The 24,383-nt window shown below is 49.4% G+C and overlaps 1 protein-coding gene across 2 annotated transcripts in view; it reads right to left on the reverse strand.

Moving 5' to 3' along the window:
• Positions 1 to 24,383, reverse strand: part of TSC22D3 (TSC22 domain family member 3) — an 80,187-nt gene that overhangs the window by 3,192 nt on the left and 52,612 nt on the right. The gene's annotated exons all lie outside the window — the stretch shown is intronic.

Consider the following 24,383-nt stretch of genomic DNA (forward strand, 5'->3'; position numbering starts at 1 on the left):
TTGGGACCAAGTCACCTCATCTTCTGGTCCTCCTCTGTAAAATGAAGGGAGACTGGTTCTGGGCAAGTCACTTTAGCTCTCGGACCTCAGTTTCCTCATCTGTAAAATGACTGCGTTTCAGTGAAAATTGCATGAAAGCTATGCAGCACATTCCGGCCAGAGGGCCAAGTGTGTGGGGGAGAGATTTAAGATTAGCCAGCCATTTTCTACGGCTGTTTAATCACCCAACATCATTTATTTCCTGCCTACCGAAGTGCCAGCCCCAGTACATGCTGACTCTTCTAATATCCTCAGAATTTGTTAAAGGCCGGAAGGTGCCCTCTCTCTATAAATACAACCAACTCTGGAGTTCCGAACTTTTTGGCGTTCTGCCCCTCCCCTTTTGGCAGCCGGGGAAAGCCTACGGGCCCCTTCTCAGAATGAGAATGCATAAATGCATAAAAAAAGGGAGCCGGTTATATTGAAAGACTGTGATCAAAGTATTAAAAACAAAAGTTCACAGACAGAGAGGTTAAGGACCTCTGACACAGTCCAACACTGCTTCTGATCCAGGAAGAAACTGAGGCGCAGAAAGCCAGAAGGGACTCACCCCAAATGATCAGTCAGTATGAGAAGTGGGATTCGAACTCTAGGCAAGCCACCTGACTTCACTGGTAAAGTGAGCAGATGAGTACTGGACAGTCTCTCCTCTAAAATTTCATAGTCCGAGGTAGGATTTGAACCTGAATCTGGATCCCAAACTGGTATCCTCTCTCCTCCAGTATCTCAGAGCTCAGCCGGGATCTAGATCTATCTATGTATGACCCTTTGGGGACGAATCCAGTGTTTTCTGAATAAAGTGAGGGAGGTCAGACTCTGGGCTCCAAGGTCACTTCCAACTCTAGGACTGGGGAGCCAATGTCTTAGGACCCACAGAGACCTTTTCATGGCCAGACACTGCCCTCTTCCACCATTTCCTACCTCACACTGTTGTTCTCCTTACGCACCTAACTCCCTCACTTCTCTGCTTATGACAAGGGCACACACAGGAGCCTAGCTCTAGAGCTGTCAGGGCTCTCAAAAGCCATCGAGTCCAAGCCCCTCATTTTACAGAGGAGGAAACTGAGGCCCAGAGTGGGGAAGGGACCGGCCCAAGGTTACACAGCCAGTATGTAGCAGGGGCAGTATTGGAACCCAAGCCTTCTTAACTCCAAGGGCAGCTCTCTATCCCTACACCAGGAGATGCCAACTTTTTTCTGTCCTCACTCACACCCCTTGGCTCTCAATAAATCCTCCTGTACCCTGTAGTCATTATGAAAGGAACTAAATTTGACAGTTTACCATGTATCTGTATAGAATAGAATACACTGATTTTTACTAGGATAACATAATTGTTTACCAAACATTCTCTCTATGCTTTGCCAAGCTTCTTCTATCTGCCAGGAGCAAGTGTAGCCCAGGTTGGAAGCTCCTTGTACATGTATCACATGGTCTCCCCCCAGATGCCCTGATATTTATTTTGCCTATGTTCTGTATACGCTTCTACCTGCAGTGACTGGAGTGCTGGGCCTAGAATCAGGAAGACTGGTATTCAAATCCAACCTCAGACTGTGTGACCCTGGGCAAGGTACCTAACCACTGGCTGCCTCAGTTTCCTCATCTGGAAAATAGGAATAATAACAGCACCTACCTCTTAGGGCTGTTGTGAGGATTGACTGAGATGATAACTGTAAAGCACTTAGCCCAATGCCTGGCATATAGTAGGTGCTATATAAGTATTAGCTATGGTCATCATCATCATCATCATCATCATCATTATTATTACTATATGTACATGGGACTGATTTGCTTTTGTCTTTGTATTAGCATGATACTTGGCATCTAGTAGGTGTTTAATAAATGCCTGTCAACTGATCGGCTGATTGCTCATCCTCATTTTACAAAAGAGAAAAATGAGGCTCGGAGGGAGACTCAGTGGCTGGGTCAGGTTCATTGATTATCGCCAAAAGCAGAATTCAAACCCAATTTTCTTAACTGCAAGGCGGCTGCCCTTTTCACCTTATCCGTCTATACTGCCTAGGGTTTACAGTGTGCAGAGGAAGCAAAATCAACCCTGCCCAGAGCTGTCTGTGTCCCTTCTAAAACAGTATCTCCCCTTGTTTCTTTCCAACAGTAAACACCAGCCCTAGTCAAAAGGCAGCCTGTTTCCTGCTGGCTAGGGAGAGCCCGCACGGGGCCCAGTGCATCCCAACGCTGGAGGCTCCTTCAGGAAAAAACAACAAGTTTTGGAGATTCCTAACCGCAGGGGACACAAGGAGCCTGTTGCTTCATAACAGCTACAGTTATTTTTTTCCACTGAAATCTATTTTGACTCTCCAAGTCCTTAAGTTACTCCGAGGGCCTTGCCCTCCAGATCCTGCTCTGTGGCAAGGCCACCTAGTGGCTCTCAGTGGAACGTCCAGGCAGCAGGGACCGAGCAACCCGAGGACAGGTTAGCTCTACACCAATCCAGCTAGCCATGAATCAGGGCTCAATAGGCCGGGGACCAAGGCAGTGGTCTAATGGGATATGGTCTAATGGAGACATCAGGGGCCTGGGAATCCAAGGACACGTGGCTGCATGGTACAGTATTTGAAAAAGCACTGGCTTTTGGAGTTGTTGGAAGGCTTGGGTTCAAATCCCACTTCTGACACAGACTACCTATGTGACCTTGGATAAGTCTCTTACCTCCCTGGGCCTCAGTTTCCCCCTCTGTAAAATGAGAGGATTGGGCCTTTAAGGCCTCTCTTCATCTCTAAATATAGGATCTCGTGATTCAGCCTCTCACTGACTGGACACAACTCTTAGACTCCTTCGCTTTTCTCAAGACTGAGATAAGATGCTACCTTATCTGGGCTTTCTTTGCAGATCTCCCTTACCAAGCTGTATGTGTCTGGTGCATGCTGCAGCAGAATGGAAGAGCTTTGAGGACAGGGATTGTCTTGTTTTTGTCTTCCTAGACCCAGGACCAAACTAGGCCATCCTGCCAGTAGAAGGTGCTTAACACATTCTCGTCGCAGTTGACTTGAGTATGCCATTGGGCAGGCCATTCCCCTGTCTGGACCTCAGTTTCTTTTTTTTCTGGTCCTTGCCAGCTCAAAATCTTGTGAAATCTATGCAACTGGAAAAGTACTAGGACCTCTTATCAGCAACAAAGGTGATTGCTATTTCTTCTGACCAGGTGCCTGGCACAGACATCCTGGGCAAGGCTCCAACTGAGCTCAAGCTGAAGGCCTGTCATTTCGTCAAAGCTGAAAATGCAGCTCAGAGCCTTGTTTGCCTAGAACACTGGGTTCAGAAGCAGGAAGCCTAGGACTGATTCCTAGGGTGGGGTGGGAGAAAGTATGATGAATTTTGTAGGCAGACGACCTGGGTTCAGATCTAACCTCTATCACTACCTGGGTGACCTTGGACAAATCACTTCTCCTTCCCGGTTCTCAGTTTCCTCCTCTGTGAGATGAGAGTAGAACAAGTCTAGGGGGCCAGCTAGGAATAGCGGATCCCAGGGGGACCTCATAGCAGTCACTAAACCTCCCCTCCTCCGTAGCAGGAGTGGCTATTGGAGGGTCCTGCCAGCTATGAATCTGGAAGCACATGGGTGATCTAACACAGGTCCCTTAAGCTCCCTGGGCCTCAGTTTCCCCTAAAGTCCCAGGAGGGGATTGGATTCTAAGACCTTTGAAGGTCTCGTCAGCTCTAGGACTAGGATTCTGTAGGTGATCTCACACTGCTCCCTTCAGCTCTCTGGGACTCAGTTTCCTCCTCAGTAACAGGAGGGGTTGGACTGTATGGCCTCTGAGGGCCCTGTCAGCCCTAAATGTATGATCTTATGGCCAGGACATGCTGGTCAATCTCAGGTTCCAAGCCCTTTGAAAGAGGCATGCAGTAAGTAACGTGTACCAAACAATAAAGCACTACCTGAAATTTCATTGACTAAAATTAGCTAATTCCCTAATCTGTCTATGGTCTGAGAGCAGTTTAAGAGTCAGCATTTCCTTGCCTTATAAATTGTTCCCAAAGAAATGATTGCTCTCCCTTCCTGCCCCAGGATGTTGCCCTGGCAGCTGGGGGTGGAGGAAGGGAAGAAAGAATGGAAGACAGCTCTGGAGTGAGGGCCCCTCTTGCTATGGGACTTGGGAAGGGAAGGCAACAGGGGCTAGACCAGGGGTGGACTTGTTCTGTCAAGTTTGGATTCAGTCAAAGGGCCGCACTTGAGGACCTAGAGAGCCATTTGAGGACCTAGAAGGCCACAGATTCCTCCCCTCTGGGCTAAGCTGTCCCATGTTAGACCCACTAGCAGAGGCCATAGATAATGTTGACTAGGCCAATGAAGGGGATGCACGCAGAATGACTGAACATCTGGGGGGGAGGGGAAGTGCACAGCTGGATGGGATGAGGTAGTGGTTAGGTGAAGTAGAGGAAAATACGGACCTTGAGACAAGGGGACAAGGGATCAGGTGGGCAGGAAGGATGGAGACTCAGTGGATAGAGCGCTGGGCCTCAAGTCAGGAAGACCTGAGTTCAAATCTGGCCTCACCCTTACTAGCTGGGTGACCCTGGGAGAGTCACTTCACCCTGTTTGCCTCAGTTTCCTCATCTGTAAAGTGAGCTGGAGAAGGACATAGCAAAGCATTCTAATATCCTGGCCAAGAAAACCCATGGACAGAATGGTCCACGAGGTCACGGACACAACTGAATGACAACAACAATAAATGCTTAGTGACTGACTAGCTGGGGAAGTGTCTTCCCCCTTGTCTCTGATAGCTTAGCTTCCCAGCTGTATGAAAAGAGCACTAGCCTCAGACTCAGAGAACTGAGTCTCAGCCCCTGGCTTTGCTCTTTCTTACCTATGTGAGTATAAGCACTCTGGGCCTCAGTTTCCTTTTCTGTAAAGCAAAGGAGTTGAAGTGGGTAGCTTCTAAAGGTTGCTTTCAGGTTTTTGAAGATAGGATCTGTAAGCTGGGGGCAAAAATTGTGTTACGTGGAGGAGGGCCAGAGAGCTAGCCTGGAATCAGGACCAGCGGGTGGTGGCCCAGCACACCTTCTTACTGGGTGGGCTTTCTCCCACCCCAAATGATCTTGTCTGTGCTGACCTGTTGTCACAAATCCCCTAGAGGACAGGAATTGCTTTTTATGTTATCCTTGCGTCCCCAAGGCCCAGTATACAGAAGAACTGTGAATTTGCTATTTGTTAGTTGAGTTGAATCAGTGTTAAATTGGTGCTTGCATTTCCTTGTGTGGTACCCAGCCTGGGAATCATTGAGTGTAGGGCTAACTGCACTCTGGGGAGGGGTTGGGCTGGGCTTCCTAGGGAGTTCTGCTAACATTCACAATCTATCGATGACAGACGTCTATCTGCAAGGGTGTCTGAGAGCCAGCATCGAATCCTAGAGTGCTGGGAAGGGCCTCAGACATCTTCTCTCCCTCACAGCCCGCTTTGCTTTATTATCTGCTCTAGAATGGGGTACTAGGCACCCACCAGGGTGGCTTTATCAAATGCTAGTTGTAGTGAATTGGGGTGGATTGAGTTATGATCATCTTACAGGAGTGTTGTTAGGGAATGCCTATGTATGCATAAGCTTCTTGTAGATGGGGCAGAAGTAAGAATCCCTTCCTTAGATCTGGAAGACACCTTACATAGCTGCTGGCTTGACCCCTTCGTTTTCCAGATGCTCATGACCTTTCTATGACAAATGTCTAAGGGAAAGGTAGCTGGTACAGTGGAAAGATTACTGCCTCTTGGTTCAAAGCTCACCTCTGCCGCTTGCTACCTATGTGACTTTGGGCCAGTCCTTTCCCTTCTGTGGGCCTCAGTTTCCTCCTCTGTAAAATGAAGGCGATGGACTGGAGGGGTCCCTCAAGCCCTCCTGGGAGCTAGAGTCCTATGATTAGGGGTAAACTATTACCTTCAAGTGCCTTCTAGATTGTTCTCCAAGCGTTGGCAGGATGAAGGTGGACGAGCAAAGGGTTAGGGTTTAGCGCTGACATTTCATTAATATAGGGAACTCCCGGATGAGAAAACTTCCTTTACCAATGCAGATCAGCAGCTACTCTGCCATTTCTGGGCTTAGAGACTTGCCTAGAGCATTGAGAGGTTAAGTGACTCACCTGAGGTCACACAGTCAGTATTGAGCAGACATGGGGCATGGTAGCAGGGCTTCCTAATTCTCTGTCCACTACATCATAGCTGAATCTTGGCAGAGAGAAGAAGAGAATTCACCTGGGATACCCAGGTGGAACAGGCTCAGGAGAGCTGGTTGTTAAATTTTCAGTGTGACCATTTACAGGCCGGAAACAAGGCTTGCTTGTTTGTTTTGAAAGTGATGGAGAAAATGTTGATAATGCAGGTAAAACTGAAGAGTGTGTCAAGTACACTGATGGGTTTTTTTTTGTTGTTTGTTTTTCCTGGAGAGTCGGTTGTTAAACATTTACCAGCATGTCCCCGGGGTGTGGGGAATGCTGGGGAAGGCCACTCCAGTCAATCGGATCATTTCTAGAAGGTACCCACCCAGCCAGTCCTTGAAAGTCATTGGCTGCCAAGCATGGGTTTAACTTGGTGGTTTCTCAGCATGTCATTTGTAACATTGTGGTAGATATCATACCCAGCAAGCCATGAAGATGTAGTCACAATCACAGTAGTAATAGCATCGTCATTAAGCTGCTGCTCACTAGAGGCCAGTCCAATGACATCCTTAGCTACTTCACTGGCATGTGGGATGTGGCTTTTAGGAAAATTCTAGGGGCAAATGACTAGAAAGCAAGCTGGCATCGGGGACCTAATTAGGGGACAAGCAAATGCCCAGGGATGCGAGGAGCCCTATTCACACCCTGCCTAGTCTCCTGCTTCTTCCTGGTGTACTGCAGATCCCTGAGTGTAGATGCATGAGAGACAAGAGTTCTCACCCTGAGACCTTGAAAACTCTTTAATCAGCAAAGATTCAGCTCATGCTGACTGGACTCCACTTATTAAGACAAGAAAATGGACTCAGGCATCATCGAAAGATTGCCAGCGACCAGGAGTGAGACAAAAGGGAGTTTATACTTATCCAGAGGCTAATCAGAGAATTTCATTACCCAGAACAGCCCGTTCCCTGGGCAGTCAGGTTAATAGAGGTCTGCCAGTACTTAATTTGTGTTGTCTAATCTAAAATCGCCACGTGAAGTGCTACACTATTCATGTCCCACCGTACTCGGGTCTTTGTCAGGCGGGCTGCCGACGGAAAACAGAAACATTGAAAGAATCATCAATTCTAATAACATCAGAGGCTTGGGGCTGGCAAGGCCCACAGAGGTGATCGGGTCTGGCTTGTCTTTTTGTTGTTTTTGAAGCTAGTGGTTCAGGAATGGAAGGGGTTCGACTTTGGGATCTTGAGCCAATTGCTCAACTTTTCGGTGTCTCAGTTTCCTCATCTGTAAAATGGGAGCAGTATCCCACGCTCACACCCTCCTGGCATTTTCTAACCCCATTTATTGGAGGTTTATCATGCCTAAGATTAAAGATGGGGGATGATCTCTGGGCTAGAGCAACAGGGTGCTGGGTGACTTTGCCACTAAGACACGACTGAGCACACCCCTGTGAGAGGAGGGAATTGGACTAGATGGCCTCTGAGGGTCCTCCCAGCTCTAAAATAATGGCAAATGAATGAAAAGCATTTATTGTGAGCCAGTCACTGTGTTAAGATCGATGACCCTGTGATCCGATGTGTGACCTTAGACAAATCACATCCCTTCCCTGGGCTTTACTGGCTCTTCAGTCTAGAGCTGCAAAAGGGATCCCAGAGGCCAGCTAGTCCAACCCCTCATTTGACAGATGGGGAAACTGAGGCCCAGGGAGGCGAAGGGACTCGCATATGGTCACACAGTAAGTGTTACTTCTCTGTAAGTTGACGGGATTGGATTAGTTGGCCTCGGAGACCCTTTCCAGCTCTAGAATTTCTGATCCTATGTACAATCTGGGACAGGTCCCTTCCCCTCCCTGGGCCTCAGTTTCCCCATCTGTAAAAAGAGGGCTTGGACCAGAGGGCCTCTCAGGTCCCTTCTAGCTCTAGAACTTGGAGCATTTGATCCTGTGTGATCTTGAAATGCTCGGGAGGAACAGGCCTCAACTCCCATACTTTTTTGGAGAGCTAACAGGACCAAATGCTTCCTTCCCAAACCAGCAAAAGAGGGCAAAAGAAAGCTGGCCGCCTCAGGCCCCTGGGAGACCGTGTTGGCAGCTTCTGGTGCCAAGGTTACAGAAAAAAAGAGGGGTAGAGACGAGGGTGTTGGAAACTCTCGGGGAATTGCCAGGGGGCATCAGCCAGTGGGTGTGGGGGGAAGAAGATTGGGCCCAAAGTGGCGAAGGGACCATTTCGCTCATTTCCCCCTTTGTCTCCCCTTGGAGCCCCATGGGTCATTGAGAAGGAGGCTATTTATAGGCCCCGCTTCCTTAAGACTCAGTCTCTTTGCCAGCAAAGTCCAGGGGCCTGGGACAGGGTAGATGGAGGATGGGAAGCAGGAGGTCTAAGGGGAGCCCCAAGTTAAAAACTGGGAAAAGCAAAGTTAAGAGGAGGGGGCAGGGGAGGCTTGACAGGGCACCCCTTCCCTCTTATAGGCCAACTTACTTGTCTTTTCTTTTGAAGAGGCTGGGGGAATAAGGAGGCTGGAATGCCATGACCACTTTGGGCTCCTCTCCTCTTCGCTCCCTTCAGATTCCACCCCAGTGTGGAAATCTATGCACAGGAAGGCCAATGGCCACTAGGAGAGCGGCTCTGCTCCCATGGAAAATCCCCAAGGTTCGATCGGAGGGCCAGCAAGCCAGAAGGCAAGAGGTGGAGAATGTGGTTGACCCTCCCCACAATTCGGTGAAAGGCAGAGGCTCCAGGAGCAGAGGTGGAGGCAGTCCCGGTGCTGGCGGGGAGGGAGCAGAAAGAAACCCAGCCTGACAAGGGCTTTCTCTGCCGACCAGTTAGCAATTTATTTTGGGTATGCACGAAGACCATATGATTGCAGTGGCGATGAATGGGGCCTTTCAGCTGCCTGCCTGTACACTGTATGATGTGTGGTCCTCACAGCCCATCTCAGAATGACACGGGGGGCCAGGCAAAGAGAGGGATGACAAAACCCCAAAACAAGCCCCGCTTCTGACAAGGAGATCTTTCTTCTCGTTCAGAGATGTCAGACGCTTGTCTGGCACCTGCGACCCTGATTTTGGTTAGAAACAGGGGTGGGGTGGGCAGGCGAGGCGGGGGGTCAGTTTTGCTCCTTCTCCAAGCATGCAGCAAGACCAGGCATGAGCCACACTGGACATTTCCTCTACCTCCCTCAAAGTTTTCTCCTTTGGCATTGTTGGCCAGAGCATCGAGGTGCCCGGGGGCTCTCAACCAATTGGCTAACAGAGCCCAGACTCTTCCAGGTCCCACTATGCTGAAAGGGCTTCAACTCTAACCCAGGGAGAAAGACTGTCCATGTGTTTGAGGACCAGCCTGGCTGACTTTGGAGAAGCTCAGACAAGCTTGGCTGCAGGGAGAGGAGAAATGACTTACCCAAAGTCACGCAGCCAAGGTCCTAGACCCAGAGCTGGCAGGGCCCTCAGAGTCTGTGGAGTTCCACCCCCTTCTATTACTGGGGGTGAGGGGAAACTGAGGCCGGGAGAGCTAAAGTGACTGCTTTAGGAACCCAGAACTAGAGGCAGCAGGGCCCTTAAAGGCCTTGGAATCCATCTCCATCCTGTCATTAAGGAGGAAACAGAGGCCGGAGAGCTGAAGGGACCGGGTGTAAGAACACCCCTATGGTCCTAGACCCAGAGCTGACCATGTATTCAGAGGCCTTAGAATCCAAGCCCCTCCTGTGACTTTAGGGGAAACTGAGGCCTGGGAGCTGAAGGGACTTGGATGAGATCACCTATAGGCTTCTAGATCTAGAGCTGGCAGGGCCTCAGAGACTATGCAGCCTAACCCCCTTCTGTTACTGCAGGGGAAACAGGCCTAGGGAGCTGAAGGGACCAGTGGGAGATCACTCCCAGCCTCCTAGATTTCAAGCCACAATGTTCCTGAGAAGCTATCTATTCCAATCATCTCAAGGCAAAGGGAGGCAGGGTACAGGGTGCTACCTGTCAGGCTTGGGGCACGAGCCTTTGTATGAGACTCAGGGCCAATGCAGAGTGACTCCCTGCTCCTGTGTCCTTCCCCGGCAGCCAGCCCCATCCACCCCTGTAAACTGGGGGACACAACATTTGCATCATTTACTCCTCCCCGAGGAATGCCCCACCTTCCTGCCTCTCAAGAATGGCTTAGTGGCTATTGGCCAACATCCACTGTCAGAGCTGCCTCCGTTCATGAGGAGGATGCACATAGCTCAGAGCCCCCACTAAGCTTCAGGCTTGCAGCTTGGAAGAACGAGGCCCTGCGATCATTTCTCTAGCCCTCCCTTTCCTCCACTGGTCCCTCAAGGTCAGGCATGATTGCAGACAGACACTGGTCGACAGACCTTTCCCCCCATGCCTTCTGCTACCCCAAGCTGTCCCTAGAGCCTCCTGTCCAGGGCATTTTCTTCCCCAGTTGCCAAAGTTCCTTTCTCAGAGATGTGTAAGACTTGGGACTAGTTCCCCCCAGAGATTCAGGAGGGAGGGGGCCAAAAGGCAGAGGGTAGGGGCCCTGCCTTCTATTGTGGGCCCTTCTATAGAGCCTTGGCTACTGTGAGGCCAGGAGCCCAAAGGCATACACCAACCCTGTGTCTTTGGAGGGCTTTCTCCCCAGTCCCTGTCCAGCCTTCCCAAAGCAAGGAGTCTCTAATTCTACAGGGTGCAGGGCTCTAGGAAGAGCAGAAATTCTTCCCTTAGTGCCCCAGCTGCTCCCTGTTCCCTCCTCTGGGTGATGTACCAGAGGACCAATGATGATGTTACCAAGCTCCTGCCTTCTGTCTCCTGACTGAAGGGCATGGCCATTGTAAGAGTTCCTTTTGCTTGACTATGCATATTTGATACAAGGGTTACAGAAATAAGGATATTTCTTTCTCAATGGGGATGTGGGAGGGAGAGAAAAGAAATACCTGTTCATAGAAAAAAATAAAATGTAATGAGATGTTGTAGGAGGGGAAGACAGCCTAGCCTCAGGCAGGGGATAGGGATGGTGGGGCTGGCAAGGGGAGGAAAAAGAATAGGGAGGGAACTTGTAGCTGAGGAGAGAAAAATGATAGCATCTTAGCAGACATGAGCCCAGACAGGGCTCCTGAGATATGGATGAGAACAGGGCCCGAGCCTGAAGGGAGGTCTGGGAGGGTATGGGTGGCCCTCACAGCTCAGCTTGAGAAGCCTGACCATGGAATCTGCCATTTGTTACAACAGGAAAGGTGCCCTGCAGGAGCAGAGAGAGAGCCCGCTCCTGAGCCAAGAAGACATATTTGCTGTGTGTCCCCAGATAAGTTACCTAACCTCTCAGTGCCCCAGGCAACTCTCTCAGAGTATAAATTGCAAAGAAGGCACCAACCTGCACTGGCAGAAGGTGTCTTCTCACTGAGAGTTCCCTACACCAAGTCCAGTCAAACAGACAAACGCATACATTTAAGCAATGCCCAAATCTTGGCTCTGCCACGTGGAACAAGGCAAAGACAATAGGCTCTGGTGCCTGACGATCTGGGTTCAGATCCTGCCTCTGATGAACCTATGTGGCTTTGAGCACATTCCCTGCCCTCTGGAGTCCTCAGTTTCCTCAGCTGTCAAATGAGGAGGTTGGACTCGGTGGCTTCTGAGGGCCTTTCCTTTGCTGTATCTCCATCCAGGGCTCCGTCCTGGGCCCTCCGCCCCCCTCTCCTTTTCAATATTATTTCTCAGAGTCATTTCATCAGCTCCCATGGACTCGATGATCACCTCGATGGTAATGATTCTCAGATCCACTTAACCAGCCCTAACCTTTCTCCTGACCACCGGTCTCGAATCTCCAGCTGCTGCTTGAACCAGATGTTCCCGCAGACACCTAGAACTCAACATGTGTCTTTCCCCCAAACCCTCCTCTCCTCCACATTCCCCATTACTGTCAAAGATACCAGACTCATAATCTAGACTCTTCATTCTCTCACCGCGCTCCTCCTGGCCCCCCAATCCCATCAGTTGCCTGTCATTTCTACCTTTGGAACGTCTCGAATACGCCTCCTTCTGTTCTCTGACATGCAGGCCCTCATCACCTCACACCTGGACTATTGAAATGGCCCCCTTCAGGGGGCAGTCTGCCGACCTCAGTCTCTCCCTACTTGGGTCCATCCTTCACTCAGCCACTAAAGTGATCTTTTAAAGCCGAGGGCTGACCACATCACCCTCCTCTGCCCTGCCCTCCAAATTCAGTCAATCTTCCCTGTTACCTCTAGGCTCCAACAAAAAATCCTGTTTGGAGCCCTTCATAAGCTGGCTCCTCTTTATTTTTCCAGTCTTCTTATACTTTACTCCCCCTTCCCCCCTCCACCTAGTGATTCTGACCTCAAATACAACAGTCCGCCTCCGGGCATTTGCACTGGCTGTCCCCCATGCCTGTAACTCCCTCCTCTCTCACCTCATCCTTCCAGCCTCACCTAAAATCCCATCTTTTACAGGAAATGTTTCCTAATTGCCTTCACATCAGTGGCTTTCCTCTGAGCTTCTCTCGAATCCGTCCTATCTACATCTGGTTTGTACACAGTTGTTTGCTGTTATGTTGTGAGCTCCTGGACAGCAGGGTCTTTTGCTTTCCTTTATATCCCCAGTACTTAGCACAGTGCCCAGCACACAGTAGGCACTCAATATATGCTTCTTAACTGATTTCAGCTCTAGGATCCCATGAACTTAACCTTTTTGTGCCTCAGTTTGCTCCTCTTTAAAATGGGCGCAGTGTCCCACGCGCCAGACTTTTTTCTGTTAGCTTTCCCTCTGTCCTCCGTTCCGGTCATATCCTATCCCCCGTCTTGGCCCCATCACTTGGCCCCTCGACTCTTTCCTTCTCCCAAGGAGAGGGCCTAGTTATTTCTGCTGGCTTTGCTACACTTCCTGAAGGCAAGCTGGGGTGGGGGGATGGAGGTTGCATTTCCTATTTGCCTTCATATACTTTTTGTTTTTGCTTCCTGTGGGGGCTTGAGGGTTAAACAAAAACAGACTGTTTCCCCCACAAATATCCCACCCCCACTGGCTGTCAATACCAGGATTACCTTCTTTGTCCTTTCTTCAGCTCAGGAGACAGGTCAGCATGGGCAGATGGGGGATGTTGTGTGTGGGGGGTGGAGTGCAGATATTTCAGACCAAAGGTTTGGACACCATGAGGCCCACATGGCCTGAGGCACATGGGAGTGTTTGCTTCATCCCCCAGAAGAGCAGCCGAGCAAAGTATGCCAAGTGTTAAAGCCACAGGGCCTGAGACAAATGGCCCTAAAAGGCCACGGCATTGCCAGGGGTATGAAGCAAAGGGTAATGTATTTGGAAACATGAAAAAATATGCCCATTGAATGCCTTGTCTCATGTAGCAAAGACAGACATAGACAGTGTCTGTGTTATTGGCATAATGGGGGTAATCAAGGGAAACACCGCTTTGCACGACTGAGGCACCAGAGCCTGCGTTCAGATATGTTGGAGGTACCCTGGCCCACCAATCTGGGTGTCCCCTACATCCTCCCTGCCTCTAACAGCCCTTAACTGCTCTATCATCAAAGCAGGATTTCACTAGCATAGGGAACTCCCTCTACCCATTCAGGTCAGCCCCTTCTCTGCAGCTGATAGAGCCAGCTCCCAGATTAGTGCCAACAAGAAATCCTGAGGAGGGCTCGCATGGCTTCCAATTTGCACTATTTGAGGTTATAATCCTATCAAATATGGCTATTGGTTCAAACCCAGTGGAAATATGCAGTGCAAATTTGGATAATGCTACTACTCAGGGGTTATAACCTAGAGGATTGAGAAGTTAAATGATATAGCTGAGGTGGGACAAAGAGGACCTGGGCTCCAATTTTGGCTCTGTTGTGTGACCTTGGGCCAGTCATTTAACTCTGAGACTCAACTTCCTCCTCAGTAAAATGAAAGCAGTGCCTATGTTTCAAGACCTTCTTCTCCTTCATTTTCTTACCTTCTCATCACAACTGACCTCTCTTGGGTGCCAGCCTCTCAGGGACCCAAGGTAATCCATGTGGTATGTGAGAAGTTAATCTGGGTCCAGCATTTAATGGCTAACAACCAGTTAATAAAGTCTCTATCTCTGTTTCTGTCTCTCTGTCTGTCTGTCTCTGTCTCTGTCTCTCTGTCTGTTTGTCTGTCTCTCTCTCTCTAGTATTTATATTTTTACCTGGGACCTCATTTGCCCCAAAGGAGTAATTATCATTCTGGGAATTTTAGCTCTAAGGTAGTAACTCAGTGGATGCAGTGCAGGCACTGGAATCAGGAGGACCAGAGTTCAAATATAGCCCCAGATACTTTCTAGATGTGTGACCCTGGGCAAGTCACTTAACTCTGTTTACCTCAGTTTCCTCATCTGTAAAATGAGCTGGTGAGGGAAATGGCAAACCACTCCAGTATCTCTGCCAAGAAAACCCCGAATGGGGTCACAGAGTGTCGGACAGGACTGAAACAATTGAACAATAATGGAGCCAGTTGGGAAAGGGGGGAACCCTTCACATCACTGCAGAGACAGCCACCATAACATTACTCTGTGCATTGATGACCTGGTTTTCAGTATTTGTCCCCCCTGAATTAAAGTATTAGCCAGGAGATCATTTGTAAGGCTAAGGTCTATATGGCTTTTACCTCAGTTGCCAAAATCTTCCTGCCCCTGCTATCACCTCCCTTCCCTCCACTCTCCACCCTTCCCCCCAAACCTCTGGAAAGCCTCAGACACCTTCCTCCAGCTGGGGCATCCCAGCTGTCGAGCACACTGTTGACTCCAGCTCCAAGCTCTCAGAGCTATCTGTGCTAGCTGAAGATGGAGGCCTGGAGGGCTGGGCTCCATGGCCCTCTCCCCCAGCCCAGAAGTGCTAACAGCTCATAGAGAGCCTGGGGTTCCTAGCCAATGGCACATGCTCACTTGGCTTTGTCTGGGGCTGCCGGCCCCTTCTTGCACATGTAAACATGTCCATGTCCGAGGGAAGGAGGGTAGAATTCATCAGGCCCATTAAAGCTGGGAGAGGGAAAGCCAGCTTGATGTAGGAAAATCCAGATTTCTCCAGTAGATACCTTAGAGCAGATGTCATTGACTGGTGTCTAATGGCTCACTAATACTAATAATTCACACGCACATGTACACACACACACACACACATATACAAATATGCACATGCGCACACACATAGAGCTTTATGGCACCATGATGAGGTGGAGAAAGAGCCAGGAGGACCTGGGTTCAAATCTTGTCTCGGATCCATGCTGGCTGTGAGACCCTAGACCTGTCACTTCATCTCTCAGACGTCTAGACCGCCCTCTAAGCCAACAGCTGGAAGAGGAGGTGCTGGGATTTCCTCATCTGGATCAGGCCCGGCTGGCACCCAGCCTCCTGATGCCAAGTGTGGAGATCCTTACCTTTCTCGGGCTGATCTTGAAGTCGGTGGTAGCTGCCAGCCCCCTAGCTTCTGCCCCCCTTTCTACCACTCATGGGGATTCCCAGCAGGGAGGAGAGTACAGTTGGCAGCCTGCTTCCTGTAAGGGACTTTGCACTCCCATAAATGTTTCGGGAAATCAGGAGAAGATTGGGGAGCCCTGCATTAGTAGCTGTATCCTCATTCTACAAAAGGGTTCGCCATAGCATTCTTTCAAACAATGGGCTCCCCTAACACCTTTAAGATAGTATTTAATGGACCCAGAATCCATTAGCACCAACCCCCCCCCCTTCCAACCACCTTTTTTTTTTCTTTTCCTCTAGATGCTTACTGAGTCTGAGCTCTGGGCAAAGCTAATGAGTTGCCTTCAGTCAGTCCAAGCTGTGGCAACAAGCTCGTATTTGGAAAGTAGCAAGAGAGGCAGCATTATGTGCAGCAATGAAGGCCAGTGCCCCAGTACATTCCCCTGGACCTGCCTTCCTGTAGAGAGGGGAAGGACTTGCCTGGGCCAGCTTGGGAAGGAAAAGTGGGTCTTCAGAAGTGCCTTTTTCCACCTTTTTAGGGGAAAATTTGTTCCCCTACCTGTATAATCTTGGGCAAATCACTCAACCTGTCTGAGCCTGTTTCCTCCTCTATAACATGGGAGCAGTGTCCCATGCTTCAGACCAACTTCTCTCTCACTTTCTACCTTCTCAGAAGCTTCTAGACCTGGGGTAATCTGTTATTCTCATTTGAGTTCACATCAGGCTTGTTTCTCATCAATAGATCAATCAATGAGCATCTATTAGACACCTACTATGTGCAGCATAGCAACCTAAACCCCAGAAAGTTCTTCTCCAGGCACTGTAGCAGAAACATGGTGCATTTTTTTTCATTAAAAAGAAAAAAACAACAACAAACTTTTATTGAGATGGTTTTCAATGCCTCTCTAATCTTGCCATGCAGGCTATCTCCTGCTCTGACTATGACTGAGGCTAGTTCTGGGTGTCAATGCCACCAAGCTACAAGAATGAGAAAACCTTATTCGATGATCCTCTACCTATTAATATCAAGGGAGGCATAAAGTCCATGGATGGATGCTCGACAAATGTATTAGCCACTGCCAAGGAGGATGGATGGCAGAGTCCAGACAGAAGAGGGATTGCCTGTAGATGGCCAGGTCCCCCATTGGCTCCCATTCTCAAGTGATGCTGGGCCAATTGCATTGAATCTGAGAACACTGCAGGGCCTCTGACGTGACAGCTATGGTTGCTCTAAAAATGATTATCTTCAATATCCATACAGGAGGAAGAAATGGCTGAGGAATGCTCCCTTTTGCCCACTTGGTTGGTCAACCCATCGAGCGAGTCCATCAATACGGGCCCCTGGGAGGGGCAGAGCAGGCTGACTAGGAGCTGGGCTTGGAGATGAAGAGGAGAAAGAGAGAGGGCTAGATTGCATCGGGGAAATTAAATACTGCTTTCACACACCACCTCCATCTTTGAAACACCATTATTTTTACAGTGATGCTATAAGGTGGCAAATAATGGAAGACCACAATCTTCAGAGAAGAAAAATTGTGGGTGACCATAGAATACCACAGGCACAAATCGACTGCAGTATAAAAGGGTGTCCCCAAAATCTAGTTTACAATTGCACTAAGATTTTTGGGACACCCCGTAGGGCAAACTTGATTGTTCACAGGAGAAATGGAATCAGGAAGTCAACAATTCTGCCAGTCCCCATGGAATGCTAATTGGCCCTGAGAACTTGGGCTGGGTGGGGCTGATCCTCTTTGGAGGACTTGGGGCCAAGAGCACCTGCCGGGAGAAGAAGTGAATGGCTTCTAGTCTGCTCTGCTAAAAGGAATGGCCACTCTGCTGATGTCACAGATCTACTAAGTCCTCTGGGCTAATACAGTTCCCCTCCTCCTCCAACTCCGACATCTAGATGGTGACCTATTGGGAATTTTCTTCAAGCCTAGGAGGATGAGAGAAGCAAGATAAAAATTCCATGGCCCCCTCTCTGCCTGCTTGAGTCTTCACATAGGTAGGTGAGCAAGGATGAGGGGGCAGGGATTCATATATTCCCAATCCCATCCTTGAGAATCGTATAATAATAACAAAAATAACTAGAATGTATATAGTGCTTTGAGGTTTGCAAATAAGATTTCATTTGATCCTCACAACAACCCCGGGAGGTAGGTACTATTATGATCCCTATTTTACAGATGAGGAAACTGAGGTGAAGTGACTTTCCCAGGGCCACCCAGTTAGGAGGTGAACTTAAGTCTCCCTGATTCCAGGCTCAGTGCTCTATCTGCTGGGCCACCTAGCTGCATACGGCAAGCTGGCTGGTTTGAGGCCAAGGAGATGAAGATGTAGTAATCAGCCTGATTTGCAAAGGGCCAGCTCATAAGAACATAGACGTAGAGCCGGAGGGGATCTTAGAAGCCATTGAGTTCAGCTCTTGCATTTTACAGAGGAAGAAACTGAGGCACAGAGGAGAAATTAAACAACTTACCCTGATAAGTATCTGAGGTGGGGTTTGAATCCAGGTTTTTCTGATTCCTAATCTCACTTTACCTGGAGGGCCCTGATCCAGCCATCAGGAACCCTGTAGGCCGAGGGCTGAGGAGAGCTGGGACACTGGAGGCCATAGCAGTCAGGCAGCTGGGCCATCTGGTGCTATCAGCCTGTTTCCACTGACTCCTTCCAAATCGTGGGCTCAACCACCCACATGAATGTGGGGTCAGAACGGGAGGCACCTGAACCCAAAGAACGGAGAAGCCCCAGGAATAGACTAGAATACTTTTTAGGATACTGAGGCAGAACCAAGACCATCAAGCTTGCATCAGGTCTTTGCTCACTAAACTAAAATCATCTGGGGCCCCTTCCACACTTGGCCTAATCTTCTGTACCATCTGCCAGTTACTTATTCTCCCAGTTTCATTCTGGTTGGACTCAAAGACCTTCAAACTCCCTTCCTACATTAAATATATGATCCCATGAGTGAACCTGGACAAATCACTTCCCTTTCCTTGGCCTCAGTTTCCTCCTCTGGAAAATGAGAGGGCTGGATTTTGGTGGCCTCCAAGGTCCCTTTCAGCTCTGGAGCTAAGATCCTATGAGCCCTCTCTAGTCTTGGGAAGCTATTACTGATTCTCCCAATCGGTGACTGGGAGGTCCCTCAGTGTCCTCTGTCGGCAAAGAAAGAGACATTGAAAATATCTGTTGCCACTTAGGTTAAAGATGGAAAGATGCCTGGTGCCTTTTTTCAGTAGCACTTAGAGCAGGCAGGTTAAGCCAAATTCTCAGCTCTCGACACTGGTATCCCTCTCTCCTCCTGGCAAAGTGCGGTATCAAATGTCTCTCAAAATTAGTAACAGGATCCTCCAAAGGCATCTTGGGTGTCCATGCTCCCCCTGCCCCAGGCCCTCTTTTGGCCGGTCTCCCTTGCATGGTGCCCTTGTCCTGCTTCCCAGTCCACCCCCAGATGCCCAATCACTACTGAAAGTGGGGAGAGAAGGCTTATTGGCCCAGCCTGATGCCAGCCAGGGCCAGGCCCAGCTGCTGGGAGCTGGGAGAAGACAGGAAGGGGGTCTGTGTTTGCACAGGAGGCTTCAGGGAGGGGGCAAGTCAGGGAACAGATGTAGAAGGCATTTCCAGCTTTACTGTGCAAGGCCATGGAGGAGCGAAGGTTAGGAACTGGGGGTGGGGGGAAGATCTCTGAGTCCATTGAGCTGACAAGATTGATCCACTGGGAGGACCGACCAGAGCTGTTCTGGCTGCAAGGCCAATCTATGGCCACCATCCAGGCTGGGAGGAGAGAACTGGAGAGAGAAGCTAAGTCCCTATTCCTTGCCCAGTCAGGCTGGAATGTGGAAGAGGAGGGCCCAAGGAACTCAGGATCTCTGAGTGTTAGTTGCATGGACCCCCATTGTCCTCCGGCCCTCCCTGGGATTCAGTTTCCTCATCTATAAATGTGAGGACTTGGACTAGATGGGCCTAACTTGGAGGTCCTTTGCATCCCTGCCTCCAGAATCCTACAATAGAGTCCAACTTCTTCATTTTACAGAAGAGGAAACTGAGACCCAGAGAAAGGAAAGAACTTGGCTAAAGTTATAAAACAAGTTAATAGTGGAGCGGGAATTATAATTCAGGTTTTCTGACGACCAGTTCAGTGTTCTTTCTGCCATACTGTCAGAGAAACTATTAAAATCCTACCATGAGTCAGGAGGTGGCCTAGGGAGGCACCAGGAATAGGAAGACAAAAATCCCTGCTCTCATGGTCCTTATATTCTAGGGGGAGGGGCGGTGTACAATATAGTCACAGATAAGTTAATACAGGATACATAGAAAATGCAAAATGGTCTGTGGGGTATGGCACTAATATGGTGTATGGACGAGCAATTCTTGAAGGATGTGGCACTAAGTTGGGGGTTTAGCTGAGGAGGGAGAGCATTTTGGCATGGGCACAGCCAAGACAAAGGCATGGAGGTGGAAGATTGGAATGAGGTGTTTGTCGGAAGTGTAGTGCGCCTAAGGGCATAAGGTGGAGTGCAGTAGAATCGGCCTGGGAAGATAGGCACTAGCCAGATTTTGAGTTTTAAATGGGAGATAGAGGAGTTTGTTTTTTATTCTAGAGGCAATAGAGAGCCCCAGAATCTTCTGGAGCAGGGGAGTGACATGTTCAGCTCAGTGGCTTAGGAGTGTCGATTTGGTGGCTCTGGAAGGTGGATTAGACAGGAGAGATGGAAGGGGGCTTACACAACTGGCAAACTATTGTGGCTGTGTGAGTGGGAGATGGTACGGATGAAAGAAATATCGAGAACATGGCATTGAGAAGATTTGGCATCCGGATGGATTATGGGATGTGGGTGAGCGGGAAAAGTTGAAAATTATTCGGAAGATTTAAACTTGGGTGAGTGGAAGAATAGGGAAAGTAGGAGGGGGAGGGCTTAGGGAAAAAAGTAGTGACTTTCTCCATTGTCCTCCGGCCCTCCCTGGGATTCAGTTTCCTCATCTGTAAATGTGAGGACTTGGACAAGGAGAAGAACATAGAGAGAGAAGAGAAAAGGGACCAGGACAGATACTTGGGGAACACCCTAAGTGGGATGGGACGTGGATAGGAACCAGCAAAGAAGACTGAGGATTGGTGAGACATAGAGAAAGGGAATCGCCGTCACCAAAAACTCAGGATGGAGAAGGTATCCAGCAGGAGAAGGTGGGCAACAGTGTCAAACACTATAAAGAGGTCAAGAAGGATGAGGACTGAGAAAAGGCCATTGGATTTCACCATAAAGAGAGCTGTGGTGGCCTTGGAGAAGAAATTTTCAGTTGGGTGGTGCCTATAGAAGCCAGATGCCAAGAAACTGAAAAACGAATGAGGGGAATGGAAGCAGTGTTGACAAGTGTAGATGGTGTTTTATAGTAGTTTGACTGCGAAAGAAAAGAGAGATATGGGATGATAGCTCAAGTGAAGGTTTTTTTCCAAGGATGGGAGAGATCTGGGTGTCCTGCTTCTCTGGACCAGTGTTCTTTCCACCAGATTCCATAGTCCCTCCTTCTCCCCAATTGCCCTTTGTGCTGCTTCAATCTCTGCATGCCCAGCTAGCTTTCAGTAAGGCAAGATGTCAGCACCTATATTTGATGAGGAGGTACAAGATGGTTAAGATCTGTGAGGCAGAGATCTGAGGATTCTTGGCTGTGTGGTGACCCTTGAATGGGGTCAGAGTAGGCCCAGGGATGGGAAGGTCGTTTGGCTATTGGCAGACAGTAGAGCTGCTTCTTCAGTAGAGATATTTGAAACATGGATTTGCCAAGTGAGGTGAGGAAAGGATCCCTCAAGCCTAGATGGGGGGAACCCCTGTGGGGCTGCCTCCCTTGAGTTGGGGACCTTGGGCTGTTGGGCCACCCTGGTGTTGTTGCTAGGCTCCCAAAGTACTAAGCCGCATTGTTGAGGCCGGATGCGAGAAGCACGAAGTGGGCCTAGCCATGAGCCAGTTGGCTGGCTGACACTGCAGGCTCCAAAGAGCTTGTGTATGCTAGACAAACTGTCTTTTGTGGCCTTGGCACTACCCAGACCTTGAGACAGCAACAAATGATCCCAAACTCGGGAAGGAGAGGAAAGGACCTGGAATCTCTTCTCACACCCCATTGGTTCCCCACAGCTGACATGCTGCTGGTGCCAAGGGGAGGAAATGCTTTGAGAGAGGACCTGACTCTAAATCCTAAGTTCGCCAGAGAAAGAAGAGGACAGATCCTGTGAACAGTTGTAAGTGAATAAAGCCGTGACCTTGCAATTGCCCAGATGTGCAGAAGGCTAAACAATCATCATCTGGCTTTGGAGTGAGTGGCTCCTGTGTATAGCCCACCAAGACAGATGTACACATATCCACACACACACATGCACACACGCATACACGCACGCATGCGCGCGTGTGAGCACACACACACACACACACACATGCACACACACACTCAGAATCCAGAAAAGCTCACCAGCTGACACAATCAGTCACATAAGTTGGCCTCACCACTCTTGGCCTCATGGACACACATGAAGGATTGGAGACAAGTTAGGGAGGGAAAAAATGATGAAAGTGGCAAGAGGTGGAAAGACCAAAGTTGAAAGGGAAGTCGGGGTGTGGCAGAAGTACTGCTGAAGAAACCTCGGGGGGTGCAGAATCTGCTGGGTTGCAGGGGGAGGCCTGGGGGTAGGAGGGGCAGATCCTGCAGGCTAAGGGCACTGAATTGTGATTCTGGCTCTGGGCTCCAGCATTGCTCCTAACCTTGAACTCTAATGAGCTGGCACTGCCAGGGGCTGGACAAACTCTAAATTGGCTTGGAGTCTGCTGAGCCTAGGTCAGGGTCAGTGTGCATCTACCCACCTTGCTCCAGACCTTCCCCTTTACCACCCACCCTCACCAATGTTACAGACAAACAGATATCCCTGATATCCCTGAAATAAGGAGCCCCCTGGAGTCTTGGGTTCAGTTCTAGGCACCCTATTTTAGGAAGGACATTGATCAGCAAGTATTGATTAAGCACCTCTCAGGTACCAGGCCGTGTGCTAAATGCTGGGCATATGAAGAAAGGCAAAAAACCCCAAACCACCACTGCTGCCAAGGACCTCACAGTCTAACACGCAAACAAGTTCTAGATGGGATACATTGGAGACAACGAATACAGCAGGTTCTAGCATGAAGGAGGATCAATGGGGAAAGGCTTCCTGTAGAAGGTGGCATTTTGTCAAGGACTTGAAGGAAGCCATGGAAGCCAAGACAGAGAGATGAGCAAGAAGAGCATTTCAGGTATGGGGCACAGCCAGGGAAAATGCCCAGAGATGGGAGATGAAGAATCTCGTTCAAGGAACAGCAAGAAAGCAAGTGTCCCTGGATGGCAGAGAATGTGGTAGAGTATGAGGTGTACGGGCAGCTAGGTGGTGCTGTACTGGATAGAGCTCTGGGCTTGGAACCAGGAAGATTCATCTTCCTGAGTTCAAATCTGACTTCCGACACTGACTAGCTGTGTGACCCTGGGCAAGTCACTTCACCCTGTTTGCCTCAGTTTCCTCACCTGTCAAATGAGCTGGAGAAAGAAATGGCAAACCGCTCCAGTATCTTTGCTGAGAAAACCCCAAATGGGGCCACAGAGAGTTGGACACAACGAAAACAACCCAACAACAATATAAAATGTAAGAAGATTAAAAAGGTAGGAGGGAGCGAGGTTATGAAGGGCTTTGAATGCCAAACAGAGGATTTTCTATTTGATTCTGGAGGTGATAGGGACTCACTAGAGTTTATTGAATAGAGGGGGTTACATGGTCAGACCCGTGCTTTAGGAAGATCATTTTAGCTGCTGATGGAGAATAGACTGGAGTGGGGAGAGGCTTGAAGCAGGTAGACCATTGCTCTCCCCTCCCCCTGGCCCTTTGCAGGCTATTGCAATGATCCAAATGTGAGGTGATGAGGGCCTGCATCAGGGTGGGGCAAAGTCAGAGGACAGAAGGGGGCATATTGGAGAGATGTTACCAAGGTAAAATCAACAGGCCTGGCCACAGATTGGATATGGGTGGTGGGTGATGACACCTACGTTGCAAGCCTGGGTAACTGTGAAGATGATGGTGCCCTTAAAACTAAGAAGGAAGTTAGGGGGAAAGAAAATGAGTTCAGTTTGGGATGTGTGGAGTTTAAGAGGTCTATGGGATATCTAGTTTAAGATGCCCAATGGGCAGCTGAAGATGGGAGACTGGAACCCAGGAGAGAGGTTAGGGCTGGACAAGCAGGTCCGAGAATCATCAGCATACGTATGATAATGGGATCCGTGGGAGCTGGCATGATCAGGAGAGTATTAGCATAGTGGGAGAAGAGAAGAGAAGAGGGAGCCCTGTGGGACAGCCACAGTGATCAGCCATGACCCACGTGAAGATCTGGCAAAGGAGACTGAGAAGAGGCAATCAGACAGGTAGGAGGAGAACCGGGAGACAGCAACGTCACCAGAGCCTAGGGAGGAAGGAGGAACAAGAGGGCCATCGATCGCCAGGTCCAAAGCAGCAGAGAAGTCAAGAAGGATGGGGACTGAGGAAAGGCACTCAGGAGGTCATCAATAACTTTGGAGGGAGCAGTTTCAGTTGAATGATGAGGTCAGAAGCCAGACTGCAGAGAGTTCAGAAGAGAGTGAGGGGGAAAGGAAGTGAGGACATCTATTGTAGGCAACCTTCTCAAGGGGCTTAGCCAGGAAAGGGAGGAGAAATGTAGGACAATAGAGGGCTGGGATGGGAGGATAAAGCCAGGGTATTTTGAGGATGTGGGAGATCTGCTGGAGAAGGCAGGATTGAATGGGATCACGTTTGCACGGAGACGGGTT

Source organism: Phascolarctos cinereus, unplaced genomic scaffold (assembly GCF_003287225.1).
Source record: "Phascolarctos cinereus isolate Bilbo 61053 unplaced genomic scaffold, phaCin_HiC Scaffold_8;HRSCAF=390, whole genome shotgun sequence".
NCBI classification, from domain to species: Eukaryota; Metazoa; Chordata; class Mammalia; order Diprotodontia; family Phascolarctidae; genus Phascolarctos; species Phascolarctos cinereus.